The following is a 24,908-nucleotide window of genomic DNA, read 5'->3' on the forward strand; positions in this document are numbered from 1 at the left end:
CAGTAGAAGAGGCGAGAGAAGATAAGAGAGGAGATTAGAAGTTCAGTAGCATGAAAGGTGAGAGAAGGGTGGATTTTGCGAATATTGAAGAGGTGGTAGCGACAGGCACGAGAAGTGAGAGAGATATGGTGGGAGAAAGAGAGAGAGGAGTCAAATGTGCACTCATGGGTCACTCTCTCTGGGATGTAAATGTCCGTGTTTGCTTCTGATCATCAACAGTGATTTAGGGGATTACTCTCACTTTGCATTCCTGTGTAGTGCCCTGGGTGGAGTTGCTCTTGGGTGTCAGGGTGGAAAGCAGCACTGCAGCACAGACAAGGTGTGTTGTGGTTGTTGTGGTCCCATTTGTTATGGTGTTTTTAGCAGTGTGTGGCTATCAGTTTGTGTAGGTCCAGGAGTATTGGCCCTGTGCAGGTGCCCTTGTGTGCCCCCCGTACATGCTACTAGTGTTGTGATGCTGCTGGCTGTGGCTCCTGGTGGCAATGTAAGGCTTCCTGTGGTTATGCCCCCTTCATTTATTGTGCTTTGACATGCATTTCTGGCAGGGTTTGTACTCACCCACCCTCCATGTGCATTGTCCTCTGTGCCTCTCCATGTATGCCGGCAGTGTGCTGTTGATAAGCACAATGGAGTTGTGGGTGGTTCCAGGGTAGTGAGCGCAGCAGAGGCTGATGGTTAGGTCAGTCCGACAGATCATCTGGCCATTCATTGAATGGCATGTTTTCGATTCTGGTACGCTGCCTCATGGGCCTGGTGTGCAACCAGTGCAACATGTGTGCAGTCCAGGGCTCCGATTTTGTTGGCACTTGAGAAATAGCATAGAATTGTGCCTTCATTTAATTCACCTGTATCTGAATGGTGGACAATGCCATATGCTGGTTCATGCGGTGCATCAGAGCATCCAGCACCTGGCCCAGGACTGCACTGAGTATGGACTGAGCCATAACATGCATCATTGCTACTGAGTGCTGAAATCTGCCCGTCCCCAGGTGCTGCAGGGCTGATCCCAGCTTGACGAGGGGGACACGGCAGTGCAGATGGCAATCCTGCTCCCAATGTCCCCTTCAATTGTGGCCAGCAACCGTGTGATGGTAGCCGTGTCCAGCCTGTAATCTGTTCCAACTGGCCGTTAGTCAGGGCCCAGAATGATGACCTGACCATGGGGATTGCTACACACCTTGCTGGGGCTGGACTCCTCCTCCTCATCAGCTCCTTGTGCCCTGGACTGGTTGTTAAGCCTCTGTATCGCCAAGCACAGCATGTGGAAATCCATGTTGATGCTCTCTGCTACAAATGGCATCATGATGTTGGGAAGTGTGTTTGGAGCCTGGGTTGGTCTTTTGTAGCCCTCTTGTGTGCGTTTGCACCTGTGGCTTTATTCCTGTCACCTGGGCTCATTTACCTCCAGCAGGTGGCAGGGGGTATTTCCAGCAGAATTAGCACTTGTTTTTCGGCACTTATAATGGTGGTACTGTACTTGTGATAGTTCTGTGATAGCGCTGTGTGTTGTCAACACTATTACAGCCGGCGCTGTTACAGCCAGCTGTAATAGTGCCGTTTGTAATGGCCCCAGCAGAATTACAGCCGTGATCCGGCGGAGCAGTTTTGGCGGCGCTAATACCGTTACTGTCGGATTTAAGGGCTACCTCCCAACTTGTGATGAGGAACAAAGTATGTGTCCGTTCTCACAGAACTGTTTATAAAAAGAGAGTAGATATGGCCTAAAAAATAGAGACCAATGAGGAATCCCAATGGTTCCAATTAGCTTTACATGTAAAAGCAGAAAATAAATTCAAAATAACTTACCCCACAATAGTTTGCACATACTGCAATACAAAGCTTGACAAAATAAAAATGACATTACGTGATATCTCTAATAACTTAGAAATCTTCCCACTTCCAAAAGCTCTCCAACAACTTAACTTGTATGAAATCAATATAATCCAAAGAGCACACCCATTTCAAGCTATGATAAATCTTCAACCCAAAACTGCCAAATTGACTCCATCCGAGTTACTAAAAGGCATTCACCGCAAAGTAGTATATTTGCCAATAGAACTTAAAAAACTCTAGGAGTATGACGGCCAACAAAAAAGTCTTTGATTGTACTAATTAATACTGTACCAACAAAAGACAAAAGATAGTTGCAACAACTAGTCAACTTAAACAAAGTTAAACACGCCATACAATATCTTAAAGAACACTATGAATACTACAAGATATAAACATCAAGGAAAACTTAAGAGAAATTACCCACATAATTGAGGATTCACCACAAACTGGCCAATTTGAACGTGTGGATCCTGTTACTGCAGCCAACATTTTAGACCAGTATACAATTCACCCAATGCATTTCAAAAGACACCCTAGAAGATGCATTAAAAACATATCAAATGGATCAAGCCAACGGCTCCCTAGAGAGCATATGCGACAAAATTCAGAAAACATTTTCCACCTCCTGTTCGAAAGTGAACTATCAACTCTATGTTATGGAGTTGCACACATATCAACAGCATGCTCTAATTTCTTAAACATGACTGCTACCAAACTGTTTCAAAAGATTGAAAATATAGAGGACGTTTTGCAGACGAGTATCACAAATATCTTGGGAAACATGTGTGGTACAAAAGAAACATTGTACATGTACATTGTATGCTAAGGAACCTGAGCCCACCCACATGGTGCTTTACTTTAAGTTGACTTGCATGATTCCCTACTAACTGCAAATCAAAATAAATGTGCACTAGGTATGGAAACACCAGGATAACTCTGTTCTTGTGGCCCTGTCAATGTTTCAAGGTATTTTCACGATCACTTCATTGCCATGCTAGAGTTCATCTACAATAAAACTACCCCTCCACTCAGAGAAGTGCAATACTTCTTTTGGAGCAAAGAATATCAATCCAGAGGAGTACCACACATCCACATGCTTTTGTGGATAAAAGATGGTCCTAAATAAGGCCATGATGTCGATTCCACTGTTTTCCAATTTATTGAACAATACACTACATATGACATCCTTTCAGAAACCACACAGAGTGACAAACGTGCACAAATCCTACGCTTGCAAAGACATAAGTGTGGCAAATGCAGCCGAAGTTGATATAAAAATAAAGGTAAACACTCTACAAAATTTTGGGTTGGCTTACCTAAACCACTTTCCACAAAAGGAAAAGTAAATAGCGTGATGTCTTCTGTTAAACAGAGTGTAAAAGGGAAATCCCCTAAAAACACATACATTAAAAGGGACGAGGAATCCAAGCACATCATTAATTACAATGTGATCATTGCTTTGTAGATATGGAATTCATCGCAGACAATTCCACTGCAGTTGCAAGATATGTCACAGCTTATCCCACCAAAGCTGAGAAGACAAAGCTAAAATCCCTTTGGGATATCATATCATCTGACAAAACCCTGTCACAAATGGGACACCTTTGGTATAAAAATGCTGCCACATAGAGAATGCAGGTGCTACAAAGCTGCAGACCATTTAACAGGTACGCCTTTATATCGAATATCTGAAAACATTGGACCTCATTACAACTGTGCCGGTCTGGAAACAATGGTACCAGTAAGCCTACGGGCACTGTTGTTTCCAGAATGGCACAGTAAGGGTTTATCTGCTGGAGCCGCTGTGCCCCACAGGGCAGACCCTGCCGGACACTGTGGCCATGGTAAGCAAGCAATAACAGAAGCACCAGCACCGTTATTAATGGTGCTGGTGCTTCCGTGTTGCCCCTTCCCATTGAGTCCTATGCGAATGGGAAATTACAATTTATCAGCAGCTGACTTTCCGGAACGCAGGGGTTGTAATACACCAGTGTTACTGGCAAGCCAGGCACCAGTAAATCTTACAAGTCCAGCGGCAACCCGCTGGTAGCACTGGAAGGGTTACAGGCAGACTTGTAATGAAGCCCATTGTCTGGCTAAACCTTGGTCCAGCTTCATCATGAACAAGGGTAATGAAATTCTACCAAGAGATAGAAACACTAGCTACAAATGATCCAAACAGCCAGGACATTATAAAAAACAATGGAATTGACACATACTATCGAAGCAGATGTACTGCTTTGGAAAACATGTGCCTATATACATTGCCCAAAACTACTCCTACAAAAACAATGTTACGGCAGATAAAACAACTGGCAAAATATTCAATCTCAATTTATGATATGGTATGATATGATAAGTTAATTATAACGCACCTGTACCTATGTTTATAGGCATGACAAGAAAAGGAAGGGGGAATAGAGGGAGAACAAAACAAAGATCTTACTAGGCCTTGTGTCATTCAGATTGTGCAAGTGCAGAGCGAGGAAGGGCAGAAGTGACAGGGAGGGGAAGGGGAAAGGAAAGGGCAGGTACCTCAATAGTGCTACCGGCAAGTGGCTCATAAATGTTGCCGGTAAGTAACTCATAAGTGCAGAGAGTAGGGGGCCTGTAGGATGGCAGATACAGACCCCTAAGTGCTTGGGAGGTCTGGAGTCAGTGTAAGGGTAACTGGACATGCAGGAGCCTGGACCTGAAATTCAGTGGGTGGCCAGGTGACCAGGATGCAGAGCAGTCAGAGACATCAATAGGTAAGAAAGAAAAAGAAAGTGGAAGCAAAAAGGAAGTTCTTTAGTTGCTTCCGGAACTGGAGCTGGTCCTGCTCATGTTTGAGCGAAACCGTGAGGCTGTTCCAGAGGGAGGCCCCAGCAAAGGAAAGATATCTACCCCTCACTCTCTGCTTGGAGAAGCACCTGACTCTCAGAGAGTTGGAGGTGGATGAGCACAGGACTCGAGAAGAAAGATGCTTAGGAATAAAAAGCTGGAAGTAGTGCAGTCCCCGTCCCCAGAAAGCCTTGTGGATGATGGAAAGGTTCTTGAACTTGATTCTAGCAGCCAAGGGGAGCCAGTGGAGATATTTCAGAGCTGGAGAGATACAATCTCTGGGCTTGAGGCCGAAGACAAGACTCACAGTCCTGTTCTGGATAAGTTGTAAAGGGTAAAGAGTAGAGGCAGGCAGGTTTAGAAGGAGGCTGTTGCAGAAGTCACGCCTAGAGAGGACACGGGCTATGGAGACAGTGAGCTTCTGGGGGAAAGTGAGAAAAGGAAGAATATCTCTGAGGAGGTGCAGCTGATAGTGTGACTTCTGAAAGACATCAGACATGTGAGGTGAGAAGGAGAGGGTAAAGTCAAAGATGACAACAAGGTTCTTAACATCACAGGAAGCAGCAGCTTGAAGCAAAGAAAGGAGGGAGCAGGTGTCCCAATGAGGAGGATGTCATTCTTACTGGCATTAAGGTAGATGTCATTGGAGGCACACCATTCCTGAATTGTGGACAGACAGTCTGGTAAGCGAGAAGGGGCAGAAGTGGCTGAGGAGAGCCTGAAGCAGAGCTGGCTGTCATCCACATAAAACTGAAAGTTAGAGCAGAATGTCCAGATGCAGTGGGCAGGAGGTACCAGGTAGCGGTTGAAGAGCCAGGGAGACCGGTTAGACCCCTGGGCAACACCACAACTAGAAAGAGAGGTAGAAGAGAGGAACAACCCACGTTGGACCTGGCAGGGTTGGTCAGCAATAAAAGCGGTAAACCAGGCCAGGGCCTGACCAGTGATACCAACGTTGTCCTGGAGGTGATTGAGCAGGTTGGCATGGTTTACCATGTTAAAACCAAAGGATATTTCAAGGAGGTTGAGGGCAGAAGAAAGGTTAGAGTCAAGATTAGAGAGCAAGTCTTCACAGGTGTTCAGGAGAGCAGTTTCCGTGCTTCTGGCTGCCCTGAAGCCAGACTGGTGGTTGTGGAGACAACCAACAAATGCAGGATGTAGATTAAGCTGGTAAACCTGGGAAGCAAGCCTAGTAAAACCCAGCCTATTTATTCATGTAAAGTTGTCATTTAAATCTCCACAACATAGAGAAATGTATTACATGGCCCTAGTACAACTTTTCGAACCCTGGGGAAAAGAAGAAGAACTATTATGTGACTATGGCTCATTTGAAGCTGCATTCAATGCAAATGAAATCAGTATAACAAATGTCAATTTTAAACAATACAAACAACTGTTGGACAATGAAACACCAACAAGAGGAATACATTAAAGCTCTACTAGATAAAGGTACTGCTGAAGGCAGTCAACCATCCTTTAGACAAAGCCAAGAACCACTTGGAGAACCGCTCATTCTAATAAAGCAGAAATAGCATGAATGAGGAAGAAAACACCATGTATCAATTTAGGGAATTTGAAGACAACTTGTCAGTCTCAAATCACAGCTAAATGAGGAACAACTCACCATTTATCTGGAAGTCACTGAAGAAATTGAACATGGACTTAAACAAGAAACAAAAACGTTTAGCTGTATACATTATAAACTCTGTTCATGTATGTAAGTGGTGAAGCTGGATCTGGCAAAATGTTCTTAATTAAAGTAATCTGTACATTTCTACAAGACTTAACAAACAACAACCTTTCAGCTGCTATATCGGACCCCACAGGTCTAGCTGCCTATAACATAGGAGTTGTAACTTTGCACTGCTACTTCTCCTTCCGGTAGAACACCAAAACAAATTAGAATATTACAAATTATCAGGAGAAGCTGCAACTGAAGTATGTAGAATTCTAAAACAAATTAAAGTCTTCCTGATTGCTGAAATGAGCATGGTTTCCCACCTCATGCTTGCTTTAATTCATCTCGGTATACAGGAAGTCCTAAATAATTACTACGAAGAACTGTTTGGAGGAAACACGTTATGGTTTTTGGAGTCCTCCTACAGTTAACACCAGTAAAAGTTCAACCCATTTTCAAAATATTTGGACACAAACAATGCAGTAATAAACTAAGGAAGCATTGGGAATTTAAATCTCTGGCACCATGTTGGCTACAAATAACGAACTTAAAACATCTGTCAGTCTGCAGGTCTAACCTATGCTAACATTTAAAAAAAGGACTAGAATTAATCTTCATACTAAATATGCTTAATCCATCTTAAACACTAGAGTAATCTTTCAGCTGTATGGACAAAAGACATCTGCACCTGATGTCATGGAACAATTAAATCAACAAAATGTAAAATGCATGGTCTTAATGCCAACACTTGCAAGCTGTACCCAATTCAACGACACAATGTGGAAAAAAGACATGCAGCCAATAATGCATAGCAATACCATAGACAAACTAGAAGTGCATGGCATGACACTCTCTGTTTGTCAATAAGCAACAGCATGACTAAATAGCTTAGAAAAATATATCTCCAACACAGATGGAATAGAAACACGATTAGCTCTGTGTCTAAACCGCAGTTATCCTAAAATGTAACCTTAATGTGGAACAAGGTTTAGTCAATGGAGAAATTGATACAGTTGTTGGCTTCCAAACATATAAACATGACACCATTCAGTTTTGCAACATTCATTGTGACAAACTTGAAGAAGTTAAAAGGATAAGTTGCACAATAGAACGTCTCCTTCTTTTCAAAGACATGTATGGACGCAGATAACAATTGGCTGTATCTCCTGCTTATGCTGCCACTATTCACAAGACTCAAGTTCTAACTCTAGACCATGCACTGTTCGGCATTGCCAGAACTGTCTTCAAAGAAGGCATGTGTTACATAGCACTTCAAGTCTCTGTACACTTGACGGTCTATTCGTAATTAACTTTGATGCAAAATAAATGCTGAAATTCTAGAATAAAACAGGCTATGTGCACTGTACCCCCAATATAGATATGTACCCTGTACCTCAACAAACAAAATCTTTTAAAAAAACCTAATAAACACAGAAGCTATACCCAATCTCCCTACAATGCCACCAACAAAACAAAGAACTGCTGCTTCATCAAATAATACATGCACAAAACTCAAAAGTCCAAAGACAGCTACCTGTGCATCAAAAGACATAGAGACACATATGTATTGTCAAAAGAAATGCAAAGGATAAGAGGCACAAATCTCTGGTCCATTTAAAGCAATAAAACTGGAGTAGATTGCTATGCAAATGTAGCAATCAATCATCTCTTCCAATTGCCACTAATTGTTCACAACATTTACTTAAACGGCTCAGACCAGTTGTGTTTGCAAATGCGTGTCCTTCATACAAATGCCTCAAATAATCTTGACAGCACCTACAGTGTCTCGGGTATAAGGCAAGAGTTGAACTACTATGCAGGAATGATAACATTCACCATAAACACACATGAAGGTCCTCAAGAATTACTAATGTACTAGAAACCAAAAATATCACTATAAATTAAATCTTCCAAATTTCATACATGTGGAAACATATATCCACTCTCGACAACCTCGTTTCACAAGAGAACATCACTAATGAATGATTTCTGTATATATCCATACCAGATTCTGAATGCATTCCATATCACCAGCTCCTGCAGAATGCAGAATGCAAATCACGGCAGATTATCCCCGTTTCCAATTCAGACAATGGCTCCAGCATCCAAATAAACTCACATGGCAAATATGTCATACTAATACTTCTAAGGTACAATCCATATGGTATCAAAAATAACTGTGAGCTCACTAGCTTTACACTTGGCCAAGTATCTCTTGGCAAGAAAACCTTCACAACAGCAGGCATAATATACCATACTAGTGCCACACCCCTACACAACACTATACTGCATATGTCAAAAAAGAAGTGGTTGGTTTGAATGTAATCACATTTCTGTTACTCCAAAACATAGGTTACCAGCAAATCTATCAAATGCCTACGGAATACTCTTACAACCCATATTTACTCACTATACTACAATACACAGTTAGAACATGCCAAACAGTATCTAACTACGTTAAGCATACTCTTTGTTATAATACACTTCAAACATGCCATCACTTTTATACTTGCACAATACATCCATAGGACTACAATAGTGCTTCTAAAATACAATAGAGTTGGAATACGCCAACATTTATCTTACTACTTGAATTTAACTATACCCTTCTTTACAATACACTTCAAACAGACTATCATACTTATAATTACATAATATATCCATACTCACACACATGTGTACTGTGAAACCATGTAAATGCCAGAAACTGGATATAAATACAGTAGGGTTTTTTAATCCACCATGGATTCTTTTTTCCCAATGCCCAATGATTACTTCATGTTAATACAACAAAAGTCTACCACACACAAATGTTTTACCAATCCTAGTACATACAGTATCCAATGTATTAGTCTCAAAAGGTAAATGTATATTTACAACTTTATGTAATTAAGGGTTGTAAAGTATTGTGTTTAACACATTATGCTATTTTTTTTCTTCACAGAGAAACAACCACAGATTCCAGACTTTATAGCATATTCAACTAACTCTCCACACCCAGCATCAATTACACTCAGCATATTCCTGTAGCCATAATTACTAAGGCCAAAGTATTATACGTTTCACCAGCATCTACAATTCTATATTACAGCAGTGTTTCAATATTCAACAATGCCTCTATCCGCACTACCATGATATAACTGTGGCCAAAATCACTAAGAACAAAATATTGTAACCATACACAGTGTCCACAAGTTTGGGACAATTATAAATACCATATATATATTCCAATTATATTGTTCCAACATGTTACAAACACTGTATACTCCCCCTAGAGTAGCTATAATTACTATACACATATTACTATGGTCATGGCCAGTGTCCGGATTCTTCGGGACTGTGGCCAGTGTCCAGATTCTTGTGAGCATGGCCTGCGGCCATGCCCACATGAATAGAAGGTAACCATATCATAACTAGGCACAATACAATGACAAATACGAGACTCACCTAAAACCCCTCCCAATCCCAATAGTGTCTGTGGGGAACTGTCCGCCTGTGTCCAGGTTTCTACATATGCCTGCGGACTGTAACATTGACCGCAGACTGTGTGGCACCAGCACAGGTTTTTTCCACCTACAAAAATGGCTCATACACCCCCACCCTTTCCAGGCCGTCTGTCTGCAAAGGCTGTGGTCTCCCGATCCAACATGGTGACCATTTCCAAAAACATGACACAGCACATGCTTCTGAGCCTCACAATTAGTGTGTCTGTTTGAAGTCCATGAACACCACACCACCCCTTGATTCGACAAGCGGTGTCTGCGGGCACTGAACCAGGAAATAAGTCTGCAGACCGGATGCATTAATTCCTAATTTTGTTTACCTACTTTTGGTCATTTTTTTAAAAACTACTGGATGGATTTACACCAAATTTTCAAAAGCTTTCTTTTGGGCGCAAGCCTCTGCTCCTCGCATAGGTTTTTAGAAAATCCGTCCAATGGTTTGGGCTGTAGGCATGAGTACAATGTTTGTTTCCCTTATGTCTATGAGGATTTGAAAAGTTTTTGGAACCCCCCTACAACTTTGCCCTATCATGACAACACCTCACCAAACTTTGCAATATCATTTGAGTTGGCCATGTACATTTTTTGGAAAGTTTGGTGAGGATTCGTGAAATGGCACCAAAGTTATACGCAACACAAAAACTTCTCTTCCTATGAGTTGAGCAACTTAACCATAACTACACGGCTGCTACCACATGCTGTGCAATCTATTTTTCAATGGAGTTCTGATATTCATATTTTTGTATTAAGCAATTACTTTTTCTGATTATGGTGCTATGGAAATGTACTTTTTAAAAGTAAATCCCTTAGTTCCAAGGAACTTTCTTGTTATTGTTCTGAGATATTCTTATCTTTGTTTAGTGCTGGCTCTAATAATTTTATGTCACAAATTACCTAATAAGTCTCAGAGCCTCCAAGAAAGGTATCACACACAGCATAGAATGTATTGAATGTTATTATCAGCAATTTCAGGATTATGAGAGGCAGTTGATTTAATAAAGGAAGTGATGGAAAAGCAGTTTTGGGAAGGGGCATAAGGGCAGTCCCTCACTCTCTCATCTCCCATGGGTTTTTATCCAAAGCCCATGTGCCCGTAACCCCACTTGCTACTGGCTACTGGCCAGCAAATCCTGTGTTCTCCCTGAATGCAGACTCACCGACTACCTTAGGGACTACCTAACTAGCCCTCTGCTATAGAAGTTCAAGTCCAAGTAGTTGGTCTATTTGTGCCATTTGATCTAAGCGTTTCATCTCCTTTTTACACTCCACGGCTCAAGCCTGCCTGTAGTTCAATGCCCCTACTGGCAGACTTGGAGTGAGATGGTCTGGTAACAATGCCGGAGCTGCTAGTACCAGCATATTTTCCATAATAAGTGCCATAGATTGGTTCCATGTATGGGATTTGCAGCACATAGATGATTTTCAGAGATATGGCACCCTGCAATCTCCACTTCACATATTTGGCATAGGGCTGTTTATGGCTTTCATCTGATTGAACCTCCCACCCCAGTTAGAGCAGGTCCTGCACCCACTCTCCCCTGCTTTGAAATGTTCATGACCCAGGATATGTCAAATATATGAACTTTCAAGGTGTATGTAGATTTCTTCTGAGTACTGATGTTGTGTTAAGTAATTGTAGAATTGATAGTATTTGTTTATATATAATTCTCAGCAAGCATTGGAATATTGATCTACCTGACAGCTATGAAAAGACATACAAATTGATATTGGTATAAATTCATCTGCAAAAATATCTGAAGACATAGCAAAAAGTGGTCAGTTTGTATTTATTGATTCTAAATCTATGGATTACGTATATGACCACAGCACAATTCACCCATTACACTAATAAGTCATCATGGGAGATGCTTTAAAAAGTTACCAAATATGTTAAGTAAATTGTCTATGAGTGTATGGGAAAAGAAGCACAGTGTTTTGCATTACATTTCACTTTAGTAAGTGGAGGGAGATGCAATGAGAGACCTTTGCAAATCTGCAAATCCAAGTATGATTATTTCAGAATGTACGCTAAAGATTTCTGTCAAGACTTTAATTTTTCCTCAGTTCTTTGAAAGACGTTGTTAACAAACCTATGCTTTAGATTTTCCCATACATTAACAATAGACATTAATTTTGCCAACATTTCAGTAGTGAACGTATTGAAAAGATAAATGACAAAGATTAAATGTTGGCATCAAGTATAATCACTTTATACACATGGTACAAAATAATGTTTATTCTGATGGCATGCTGACATGCACTGTTTGCTACTTAACATATGTTATACCGTTTGATTAGTTACATTTAGTTGTGCAGAATACGAATGGAATGATTTATATGACTTCCTATACAATGCAAATCAAGATAAAATAAAGAAATAGGTATAGAAAGTAAAGGTGAACTAGAATGACTAGATCCACTGAATGGTTCAAGTTTTCAAGCAACTTCTACTATTGTATGATTTGATTTGTTGTGATTTGACCTGGTTTCTATTTATAGCTAGCATATCTTCTAGAGGAATCAGACAGTAATCTCAGCATATGGGCACAGATGGCACCATAACAAAAACACAGTTATCAGATATTGGGAAGAACCAATAATTATTGAACGGGGGAGTTTCTTTTTATGTGGTTAATGATCCCAATTATCGAAGTTCTAAATTGACACAGTTCCAAAGTCTGGGGCCTGTTATGGAAACTTGTCTGTCCTCCCTTGATACACATTGTGACCCTGGTGTGACTAACATAAATGTGTCTGTAGATCACAGTTCCCTGGCAGGAAGGTACAACTGGATATTATTACTGAGCTACACTGGGGCAAGTCCATATACACTCTTAAACATCAGGCATAAAACCTTAAAAATCATTCAGTTGATCTGGTAGCCAGCAAGGAGCAATATAGAAGATTGAAATGGATGAAGTGTCAGGCAATCTCAAACTTAGTCAGATAGCTGCACTTGTCACCATCAGAAGGTGGTTAAAAAATTTGACTGGAAGACCGATGCAGAGTGAGTTAGCATACTTCATTTGGGAGTTGACAAGAGTACCCATTACTAATTAGTGGCCCTCTTTAGGAATAAAAATAATAACTTTCATATTAATCATATTCGGAAGAAAGACAATCTTACCATTTTGTTAATCTGTTAAGGCAATACAAGATCAGACTCACAGATAACTCACACATTCCTAACCTTATTGATCAGAGTGTTGGAGAGTGTTGAAGATTACAAGGAGTATAGTATAATTCTAACCATCAGTTGTTTGAGTCCCAATAACATGACTTCACTTTTAGATGGGTTTGGTTGTAGTCCATACTTGATTATCCACATACACACCTCAGATAGGTACAGCTGCATATCATCTCCATAACATTGAACATAAGGTTATACTTACAGGAAATGGTCATTATATGGTTGGACTGAAAGTCAACAAAGATGCATCAGACAAACATTTTTCAAGCTTAACTCTTATAGACAAAAACAAAGATTTGCAACAAATATTTCCCTCCACTTGGAAAGGATGAAGGTTATTTTGGAGAAAAGCTTACCAGTCAATGGAAACTCTAAATGAGCACATGCTTGCGTGGATAAGTGGAATTCACAAATGTGGCCATGAAACCTCTGACACAGTCTTACAATTTATGAAAGAATACACTACATGTGTCACCCAACAGACATATATAAAGACCTGGAAGCCAAAGTCTTACATTTTCAATGACATAGGTGTTGCAAATACTGCTGATGCTGCTACAGAAACAAAGGCAAATATGCCACCAAATGTTGTTTTGGGTTCCCAGGTATATTCATGCTGAAAGGTTCAGTTAAATAAATTCACGCTTGCTGTTAAACACAACATCAAATGCAAACATCTGAAAAACACATATCAAACCAAAAGAGAAGATGCCTCCAAATGCATTAATGATTATAGTCCTATCATTGCATCCATGTGTAATGCTAATGTAATTTGCTGAAGACAATTTGACTGCCCTAGCAATGTATGTAACAGCCTATTTCACCAAAGCTCAAAAGAGTGAGTTTAAAGATTACCAGGATTCTATTTCATCTAAGAAAGCACTTTCTCAAAAGTAATACAGCGTTGGCATAAATGTGCTCTTCCATAGAAAATATAGTTCCTGAGCAGCAACAATCGCTTAAGATGCTCAGTCCTGTATGTAAACTCTCATAACATACCCTTGCTGAGCCTCCGTCTAGTTTCAGCTTGAAACATTGCAATAAATGTAATGTCTAGCTGTAGAAAATATTAATGTTCCAATATACGTAAACCTAATGTTACCCACAAATACTATCCAAAGAGAAGCCCATCTTTGGAAAATATATGGTTTTTATGAAATAGCTTCATAATGTACAAATAGAAATGCATCTGTAAATGAAACCACTGTTAAATATAGTATTTTAAATTGAAAAGGTTGTCTACTGAGACATTCAACTCCCAGTTTAATCAAACATGTACAACTATCTTACCAAGTTACAGAGTATAATGTGTTCTGTTATATGTCATTGATACAGTTATTCAATCTTTGCTGAACAGAAGAAGAGTTAAGACATCAGTATGATGCATTTCAGATTACATTTGACACAACATAATCAACATTACAAATTACACATTAAAACAGTACAAACAAATGTTGGAAGAAGTGATTTGCGCAGCATAAGATATAGCTACAAAAATTGGTCATGACACATCAGAATGGAGTCCGACATCTCGCGTAGTGGCCAAGAACCATTATGAAAACCAAAATGAAGCATAAATAGCAATGAGTCAGGTTGAACATGCCAAGGAACAATCCAAATACCCCAATATTTAGCATTGTTTGTCTCACAGCTAAACGAGGAACTAAGCATTTACCAGCAATTCACTAAACAAATGTCAGATGTGTTGCACCATGGCTACCAACATTGCAATGCAATGATCATCATCCCCATCTCTTATATATCAGCAGTGAATTTCGTTTTGGCAACATTGTACTCATTAAAAGTATCCATACGTTGTTAAAACAAAGCAACAGACAATGTTCTCTCAAATATGGCTACAGTCCCACTTACAATAAAGGAGAGGCAATTTTGCATAAACGCCTACTCCTCCCAGTTGGGCAATAAAGGAACATAGAATATCACTAAATATTTTCAGAGGCAGCATAACAAGTAGGCTGAATTCTATTTAGAATCAAGATTCTCCTAATAGATGAGGTAAGCAATCTTTATAAATTGATGCTAGCCTCTGTCCATCTTAGAATGAAGGAGGTACTTAAGAATAGATACAAATAATTATTTGACAGAATCATATTGTATTTGGTCATTTCCTACAGTTAACACTAGTCAGAGTCCAACCTGTTTTCAAAACATTTGTTTGTCAGAATGTTGTATCACACTACATAGCATAGGGAAAGTACACTTTTAGCATACTTTTTGCAACAGAGAACTGGCACAACATATTTGTCAGGCCCAGACTCTACTTGCTCACGTACTAAAGACCTTAAAAAAAGGTGTGCTTTCCGCACATGTTAAAACAACCCTAACATTTAGACTTGTAAGTGAACATTATAGTAAACAAAAACACATAGGATGGAAAAATTAACACACCAAAATGGTGTATTTGTGTGCTTGATCTCTACCTATACAACCTTGTCCAATGTAATCAAAACCTTATTCAAAATTAAAAGCAGCCCCCAGTCCATAGCAATAGTATAGACATGGAGAGGTATATGGTCTGACAATCTCTATATGTCAGCAAAGCAGTGCACATTTAGTCGAACTTATATCAAACAAGGACAACATGGAAATACTTGTGCCTCTTTTACTGCACTGCAGAGTATTTCTACAATGCAGCCTGGACGTGGGCCACAGTTTAATAAAGTGTGACGATTTCCAGTTTGTCATTGTTAATTTTGAAGAAATTCTAAAACATTTACAACACATCAACACGTTTCCTTCTTTTCAAAGGTATGTATCTAAGAACAGATTAATTCTCTCTTTCTCTTGCTTACGCTGTAACAATTCACACGTCTACAGGTATTTCTTTGTGCCATAAACACAATAAAAGATTGTGTATACTAGACTTTACAGTTTCTAAACTACATACTTTTCTAAACTACATACTTGATAACCACAACAGCGTTCCCTTTTGTAGCCATACAAATTAAAGAACATCAGCAGAAACCTCAAATCCATCATTCTCTACATCTGCCCCCTTGAACAAATGATGAGAAATGTTTAAATAAAACACCAATGTGCTACTAATAAGGTGTTGTAATAAAAATAGAACATGAAATTAACAATTTACGAGGGCCAAAGATTGTGATGCTTCACAGTATTTTGTTTTGTGTAGAAACTACACAAATATGTTGTGTAATTATCAACATGAGATCCATGAGCAGAGGATGAGGCTTCTATTGCTATACAAAAAAGTATACAAGAAGTAACACAACATACAATAAATATTTATCTTTATATTATAGTTTTTTTTTATTATTGAGGTAGTCATTATGTAAGTCTAATATGTTCAGGTGTGTGTGTGTGTTTGAGGCCGGTACATATAGCCATATAAATGATGTATATACATGCTCATATATGAGAGAACATTTTGCGATGTTTAGCAACTCCTCCCACCGTCATGACGTTTTGAACTTGGGAACTTCGAAACATCACAGTACTGGAATTATAACTGTAGTTATTGTATGATAAAAGCACATTCTATATCCAAAGGGTCAAATACGTTAAATATGTGTAAACGCTACAGTGAAAAAGCTGAGTTCACTCTGGCCGTATTGCGCTATCTGTAGGAATATGTCCTTTCTGTGCTATCTGGGCAACATGGAATGTGATTTTATTGCGTTAACTGGAGACAAATAGTAAGCATTATGGTGCAAACTGACAATTCCAGCATTGCCATTACTGCATTACTGGCGTGTTTGGAAAATGTATGGCAATTAAATAAAGAACTGAAAATGTAAAGCAGACTGGTTCAGCTGGATGGTTGATGATGGGGGATGCAGATGAGAGAAAGGGGGACACAGTCCTTTTAAACGTGGAAAACGTGAATTCAGATTTCAGTTGCCACAATAATGAAGTATACTCCTAGAAGTGAATGTGCTTTACACTGTGACGTAGAGTGGGGGAGCATATTCTAGTCAAGTTAGTCCGACCTGGCCACTTGGTCCTTCCCATAGAGGTAGACCTGTATTGGCAGTAAGAGGATGAGCATAGATGGCATTCAAGTGGTCAGGCAACATGATAACCTATTTAAATCTTCCCTTTCTGTGCTACCTGTACCCACTTAAATCCAGCCTCACGGTGCTAGCTCAATATACCCGATTCTCTCCTTAGTATGCATACTAACTGGATGCAGCAACATGCAGCAACATGCTAAAGCAATGGTCTCGGTTAGGTTTCATTGCTCTCGATTTGAAAGGTTCCTTCTATTGTAATCTGTATTTTTGCAGTCTCTAAGAGGATCGGGAGACTAAGGTGCAGGGCTATGTATTAATTCTATGTTGGTTAACTTTCATTACATCCATTTGTGCCCACTTTCCTCTTGCCCCCTTTCATATGTCACTGTTATTAAGGGCAGAGTGTCTGAGAGGCTGCATTGTGCGTAAGCATGTACGTAATGTATGTCGTTTGAACCTAGCAAGAAGCAATGAAGTGCTGTGCAATAAAGGGGTGGGACATACTGGTAGCAACCAGCATACTGTCATAAGAATATATGGTTTACTCTGCTAGCATAGGGAAATGGAACCTAATAATTACGTCCTACTCTTTTTTTTATTTGAATTAATTAGAAGTTTAAAAAAAACATAGATAAAAGGCATGACATAGTATTATTAGAGATCTAACAAAGTGGAGTATAAACAGTTCAAACATTTTGCCCAGAAATACATATACTTTACCTATTCGAAATAATGTTTTTTTCTCCCCCTCCCACACCCACCCACCTTGGAACAGACTCTCTATCTTCAATCACTAATATACATATTCAAAAACAACTCGATTGGTACATAGTGCAATTACTGTATCAACGATAGTAGGCTTGGTTGCCTCTATATGGCTTCCTCAGAGCCGTGATGTAGATCTCCACAAACATGATAGTGGAGTATACTCTTGTCGGGGAAGTGTGTATAGTGATCTATTCACCTTCCGCCTCCTTTCGATTAGTCTGAGGCATATATTTGCATACAGAGTCGCCCCAGAGCACATCACATTGTACAGATGTCAAATTTAGGGTTGAGGTTATTTTTTCCATAACACATATATTCAATGCTACATTGATCCATTCACCCTTGCTAGGCGTACTCTCTGATTTCCACTTCATCACTAGGGTGGCGCGGGCTGCCAACAGAAGGTGAGCCACAAGACCCTTGATTCTATACATTTCGTCTTCACATTCAAAACCAAAGAGAATAAGGAAAGTGTCTGTCCATCCCAGGACCTCAACCCAATAGATTCTGATCCATGGGCAGCCCCACCACATGTGCCAGTAGTCAGCAATTTCCCCACATTTACGCCAACACAACGGACTTAATGATTGGAACATTTTGGAGAGCCTGAGGGGGTCATATTGCCACCTGTGTAACAGTTTGATGCCATGGAGTTTATATTGACTGGATATGAAAACCCGAGGGGCAGCCCTACACATCCTTCCCCACATATCCGGGTCAATTTCTTTACCAAGATCCCTCTCCCATCTATTCCTCAAAGGCAACGTGGAGACCCTCGCAGCTTCGATTAATGCTGTGTACATGGCAGATATTAAACCCTTCATGTCCATTCTGGAGATCAACAACTTCTCAAAAGGGGTAAGTTCCCTGCATGTATTATCCTTCCATTCATTCTTTGACAAAACACCCTTGATCTGTAAAAACTGGAAAACAGGCAGAGGGTCCAAGCTCAAGGCCTCTCCCAATTCTGAAATCGTAATGAAGGTGCCATTCTTCCATAACTGACCCACCCTCTCTAAACCAGCCTCAAATCAGGGTTGGAATCTCTCCAGGTTGGGAATCCTTTCTCTGATGCCGGGGGCCCATAGATGGCTCAGAGGAGATGGCTACAAAGTAACCTTTCTCATGTCACTTTTGTCCCTCCATATTTCCCAGATAGTGCCCAGAATCGGGTGGTCCCTCAGTCTCCCCAACAATTTATCTCTTGGCACCCATAGCCACTTGTAGACGGTCGCCAGGGCCAAATAATGGTTGTCCAGTGCAATCCATTGGTGTTCTGTATTTCTTTTATTTTATTTATTTTATTTTATTTTTTACATTTGTATAGCGCACAAACAGCCCTTTGGCATTGAGGCGCTGTTACTTGCAGGGAACTTAGTTACAGGGGATACAGATACAGGTAGTTAATGCATTTGAATGTTATACAATAGTACAGTAGGGTGCATCATAAAAACATTTTGCAGGTTAGCAAGAGATGCGTTCCGTAGGTAAGGGTGACGAGTGAGGAGCCATCAGGTGAAAAGAGCTGTTTTCATGGCTTTGCAAAAAGCCATGAGAGATACCTCGCTTCGCAGAGTAGGACGTAGGGCATTCCAGTGTGAGGGTGCAAGGTAGGGGAAGCTGGTGCCACTTGCTCTGGTTCTTTTTACCAAGGGTACGCTCAGCATGTTGGCGTAAAGTGTCCTGGTAGGCCTTGTAGAGGTGGAGGGGTGGATCCTTTGCGATAGGTAGTCAGGTGCGGGGAGATGGATGCATTTATGGGTCAGTGCAAGGGCTTTGAATATGATTCTCTCTTTCATTGTGAGCCAGTCGGCTGATTTTCTGGCGGCCGTGATGTGCTCTCTTTTGGAGATGCCTTGAGCTGCACGGAGTATGGTTCCGCAAGTGGGGAATCAGAATTTCCAGTTGGGCAGCTTGATAGTATTTCCATAAGTCTGGTAGTCCCATCCCCCCTTTATCTTTAGGTAATGTCAGAGTGTCATAGGCAACCCTCGCTCTCTTTCCCTGCTAAAGGAACCGTACAATAGATCTGTACATAGATGGCATTTGGATAGGAAGCATCTGGAAGGGGTAGAGAAAACAGGGGAGGCACATCATTTTTATCGCATTGAGCCTACCCAACCACAATATCATCAGTTTTTCCCATTTGGCGAGATTGGCATGGAACTTTAGGAGGAGGGGGAGGAGGGGAATTGGCTTTGTAAAGTTTATCTATGTCTCTGGGGATGTGCGTGCCCAAATATTTTAGCTAAATGTTTTTGACTATGAGACCTATCAGGGAGAATCTACGTATATCCTCCTGTGTGGATTCCTGAAGGGGGAATAAGATCAACTTGGCTTAATTAATTTTGAAGCCCAAGAGTTTCCCATATTCTTTGATTAGATGAATTGCTCTATGTATAGAGGATGTGGGATTCGAAATGTGCAGGAGTCGGTTGTCTGCGTACAGGGCCACTTTAAATTCAATCGTTCCTAATTGGAGTCCCTCCACCTGACGGTCGTCCCTTAATTTCTGTGCTAGGGGTTCTTGTCACTGCGTCAACCGACAGAAGGTCAGGGTCCTTGATCATGTTTTGGGATGTGTTAATGAAATGTAGGGTCTTTTTCATAGTGTCAGCTCCCTGTCTACCCAATATAAAACCAACTTGATCGGGGTGTATTAGGCGTGGCATGAGTGATTCTAGTCGGGCCGCGAGGATTCAGGTGTATATCTTGGCGTCCACATTTAACAGAGATATGGGACGATATGAGCCACATTCTTTTGGGTCCCTTCCCTCCTTGGGAATTACCGATACTAGAGCCCTGACAAACAAGTCCAGGGCTCTTCCAGTATTAAGGATCTTGTGAAGAGTTCCACCATAAAAGGGAAGAGAGAGGGGAGAAAGGATTTGTAGAATCCAGCAGTGTAACCGTTTTCCCCAGGAGCTTTGCCAAGTGACAGTCTCTTAACCGCATTCTTGACCTCTTCCTCAGTTATCAGATCCTCTAAGACAAGAGATTCTTCACATGAGGGTTTTGGCATATTAACAGAGGACAAGTAATCGTCGGTTCCTAGCAATTCAGGCAGTACCTCTGATCTATATAAGGTCTCATAGAAAGTGGCGAAGGCTTCAGGAATTTCCCCATTTGTTGCAGTCAGGGGGTTCCCACAGATCTCTATTTCTAAGGCTTTCCGCTTTGCTCGTTGGTCACGCAACCTGTCTGCCAACAATGCATCTGCCTTATCCCCTTTTTCATAGAAATTCTGTCTTAGGAGCTGTAATTTATGGACTATCAGTCCGTGTTCTAAGAGACAGCGTTCTTCCCTTTTTCTCTTCGCCTCCAGGATCCTGTCAGTTCTCCCAATCTCATCCCTCTTCACAGCTTCATCTAAAAGACAGTTATCTCTCCTGAGGTTATTTTCTACCAGGTTTCTTTTTCTCTTCTTGCTCGAGCCTTCTCTAATCAGGACCCAACTCCAAGTTGCCTTTCCTGCCTCCCACACTGTCAATTTAGAAACCTCCCAGTATTGTTTATCTTGAAAGATTCATTAATCTCATTTTCCATCTCGGTCTTAAAGACTGGATCATTCCAAAGAGTGTTGCCACATCACGATTGCCCTTCCTTAGTTGGTAAGACATCCCAATTGACATCAGCTGTGACCATATCATGGTTGGACCAGGTGATTGGAATGATCTCTGACCTTTTTGTAGTGTTGTGTGGCTCCTGCAATAGTTACATATAATCAATTCTAGTGAACGTATTGTGGGGGGCGAAATAGAAGGTGTAGCTTCGGGACGGAGCTCCTGCCATGTGTCTCGCAGTCTGTATATGTTGAACATGTTTGCAACCTCAACGCGGCCTCCCTCAGCTGGCTCTCTAGTGTAAGGATTGCTGCTTTCCTATCCAAACTGGGGTCCACCCATAGGTTAAAGTTTCCTCCAAGAAGGACATGACCCGTGGCTTCCAGCATGATTTTGGGGACTGCCCTGGCCAGAAACCGGGATTGCCTTGAGTTGGGAGAATATATTGTGGTGAATGTAATGTTCACTTTTCCTATGGAGCCTGTCACCATCAAAGCATGTCCCTCTACATCTGGCCATGTCTTGGTGGTCATGAAGCCCAGCCCCTTTCTAATGAGTATGACAACGCCTCCTTTTCTCAGAGATCCAGAATCCCAAAACTCTGACCCTGTTCGTACCCCTAGAAGTCTGACTTCTTACTCTCTGGCATATTTAATTTCTTGTAAGAGGAGGACATCCAGTCTCGCCCTATGGAATTCTGGGTATACCAAGGACCTCTTGATTAGAGAATTGAGACCCTTGACATTTAGAGTTCCTACCCTAACAAAGCCTGTCGCCTGTGGGATCGTTAACCATTTATAATCACACATGTCATGCGACTTCTCAACAGAAATCAGCAACCCAGCCAACTATTAATCTACCATGTATGTACCAATTTGTATCTTGTTGAAGATTATGTTCCATACCCACCTACCTCTCACCCAACCTCTCCCCCCTCCCATCTCCGTCTTCCATTCCCAGTTGGTGGAGTCTGACCAAGATCAGTTGAAATGACTGATTCGGTGTCAGACCACCAGCGGAAGCCGTTATCGAATACTCTCCCATCTTAAGAAACGTCTTGAATACCATTTGAGCCCCCATTCCTCTTCCCCCCCATCTCAGGGCAAAACAATAACTCTTAGTAGAAATTGAAAACGTATTTCTCACATAAGTAAGGCCATATCATCCCACATCAAGAAGTGCTCGGACAGGTAGACTCCTCCCCATGTCTGTGCCAGGCGGGGTCTGGGCCATGAAGGACCCATCAGCGGTAGCAAACCTCTGGAGATCCACATAAGTGCCCACCAGACTCAATCGCTCCCTCAGGTGAAATATTGCCTCTCTGGAATTTCCTCGATCCCTTGTCTCCTCCTTGGCCCTTGGAGGTGCCATTGTCTTCCACTCTGCCCTGGTTCTTCCCGATTGCCACCATCTTCACGTATTTCCAAAAGTTCTGATATGCAGGTGCATATCTCCCTTTCAGATCTTAACCGGAATTTCTTTCCTGCATGTTCGAGAGAGAGGGAAAAGGGATAACCCCATTTATAACGGATCCCGCTATCCTTGAGCCATTTCATGAGGGGGCCGCCCATTCACCTCAGGGCTGGGGTTAAAGAAGATAGATCTTGGAAGATAGTGATTTGTGCTCCTCTGAGGGTAATAGATCTGCTGGCCTTGGCTTTCTCCAAGATCCTGGCCTTATCCTGATACCTATGAAAGTGGGCGAGGACTGATCTCGGTCCACCTGTTTTACCGCCCACTCTGTGTATCCTCTCCATCTTTGGTTCATCAATCTTATAGGCGGCCACCATTAGTTTTATTATGTCATTAATCGTTGTTTGGGAGAAGTCTCATGAATGTGCTAATTTCTCTTACCTTGTTGGATTTCTAGGACTTTATTTTTTATCAGGAAAGAGAGTGAGCCTTTTTTCCCACTCTTTCATGTATTTTGATGTGTGTTTTACTTTGTATTCTTTGGACATGGAGTTTTAGACAACTTCATAGGCATCATCTTTTTTTTTGTGTGTCACACAGCACCCTCAGTGCAGTGGCACAGGGATGTCTTTCAGACTTCCCAAGGTTTAAATACCTTCTCTGTGACTGACTACTATCTCCCAGTGAATGTAAAGTTAAATTGACTTTGCTAGTCTTTTTAAATTGCTACAATCAGCACATACTGCCTTACAACAGAGTGCTGGTGGGAATTCCTAGTATTTCCTAAGCCTAGAAATCGGATGTAGCCCTCAAAAGCTACCCTTTCCTTTCAGAATGGCAGGTGGCAGTGGTATTACGATGATTTTCCCGACCGCAACCCGTTTAAACACTGGTAGCTGAAATCAACCAGAGCCATGTTTTTCAAGATGGCGTCTGAGCCACCTCTGTAAAAACAGGTTGCGATCAACTTTTTTTGCCATTTCTTTTTGGAAAGGTCCTTCTAGTGTGTGTCTCCGTGCGCCAAACCAGGTTTGATCCCTTTGATTGTTTGCCTTTGACGGGCTTCAGTGCTGAAAGCCCACTCTGGCGCCAGAGTATCTGGGGTGGACAGGATGTGAGGGAGGTGATGCGAAACTCCCTGTGCTTAGTCTCTGAGGAGATCTGAATGCACTCTGGTGTGATTGGCTGGCTGACTGTCTGGCAAGGACAGTCACCCTGCTGGGTGAGTGACAGCTAAGCTAGAATAAATGTGAGAAAACTGTTTAAAAGCAGGTCTCTGAGACTTGGAAGGCAGAGTCGACTACTGGAATGAAAGAACCGAAGACAAGCTGAAGGAAGACGACTGCTGCAACTCCTGGACCGTTGGTTTGCTCGGTGAAGCCCTGCTGCAGGACCAAATTGCCTGAAACTCCCTCGACAGAGAAGCCCCTTCAAGGACAACTTCTTCCCTTGAGCTGTGGGAACAACCAACTTGCATGCCAGCTGGAAACCATCTCCATACTGGACGAATTTTCTTCAGAGTGCTGTTGAAAACTGGATAGCGAGTGAGAAGGATACCAGTTTGTGGACTTTAAAGCACTCACAATTTAAACCGACGTTTTACCAAGCTTGTGGGCTCCCGTGCAGTGCATGAACCTCCCAATGTCCTCCCTCTTGTCCCCACGACTGAGGCACAGGGACAGAGAGATCTGCAGGAACTGCCATGAACAGCTGCCTCAGCTACAGCTTTAATTCATTACAAATGTGCAAATGCTTTTGATAAATCCTCTCTGCCACGGTGAAAGTTCGTGAAACTTTCCCAACTTTGGAGTCTTGTTCGCTCCTAATCCGACCTATAACTCTTTTTCATGCAAACTATTTCTAAGAACAATGGCAAAGACTTAGTCGTTTACTACCAGAACTGTGCTATCCTATCCAAGACACTGATCCGTTGACTTTGGCCCAGGCCTATTGAATTTAACTGCCTCTTGTAGTAAACTGAAACTATTTGCCCTGCCTAAGAAAGTAATTGTGTTTGATTCTTATAACCTTTGTGGTTTTACTCCCTTTTAAAAGTTACTGAAGTGCCATTTTGCTCCCACTGTGTTCTTGAGCTGCTTATTACTACTGGAATCTTTTCTAACTAACTGTGTAAATAAATTA

The 24,908-nt window shown here is 41.3% G+C and overlaps 1 pseudogene; it reads right to left on the minus strand.

Moving 5' to 3' along the window:
- LOC138561046 (high affinity cationic amino acid transporter 1 pseudogene) overlaps positions 1-24,908 on the minus strand; it is a 66,772-nt pseudogene that overhangs the window by 41,291 nt on the left and 573 nt on the right.

The sequence above is a fragment of the Ambystoma mexicanum genome, chromosome 1q, assembly GCF_040938575.1.
Source record: "Ambystoma mexicanum isolate Mex_15411 chromosome 1q, UKY_AmexF1_1, whole genome shotgun sequence".
In the NCBI taxonomy this organism is placed as follows: domain Eukaryota; kingdom Metazoa; phylum Chordata; class Amphibia; order Caudata; family Ambystomatidae; genus Ambystoma; species Ambystoma mexicanum.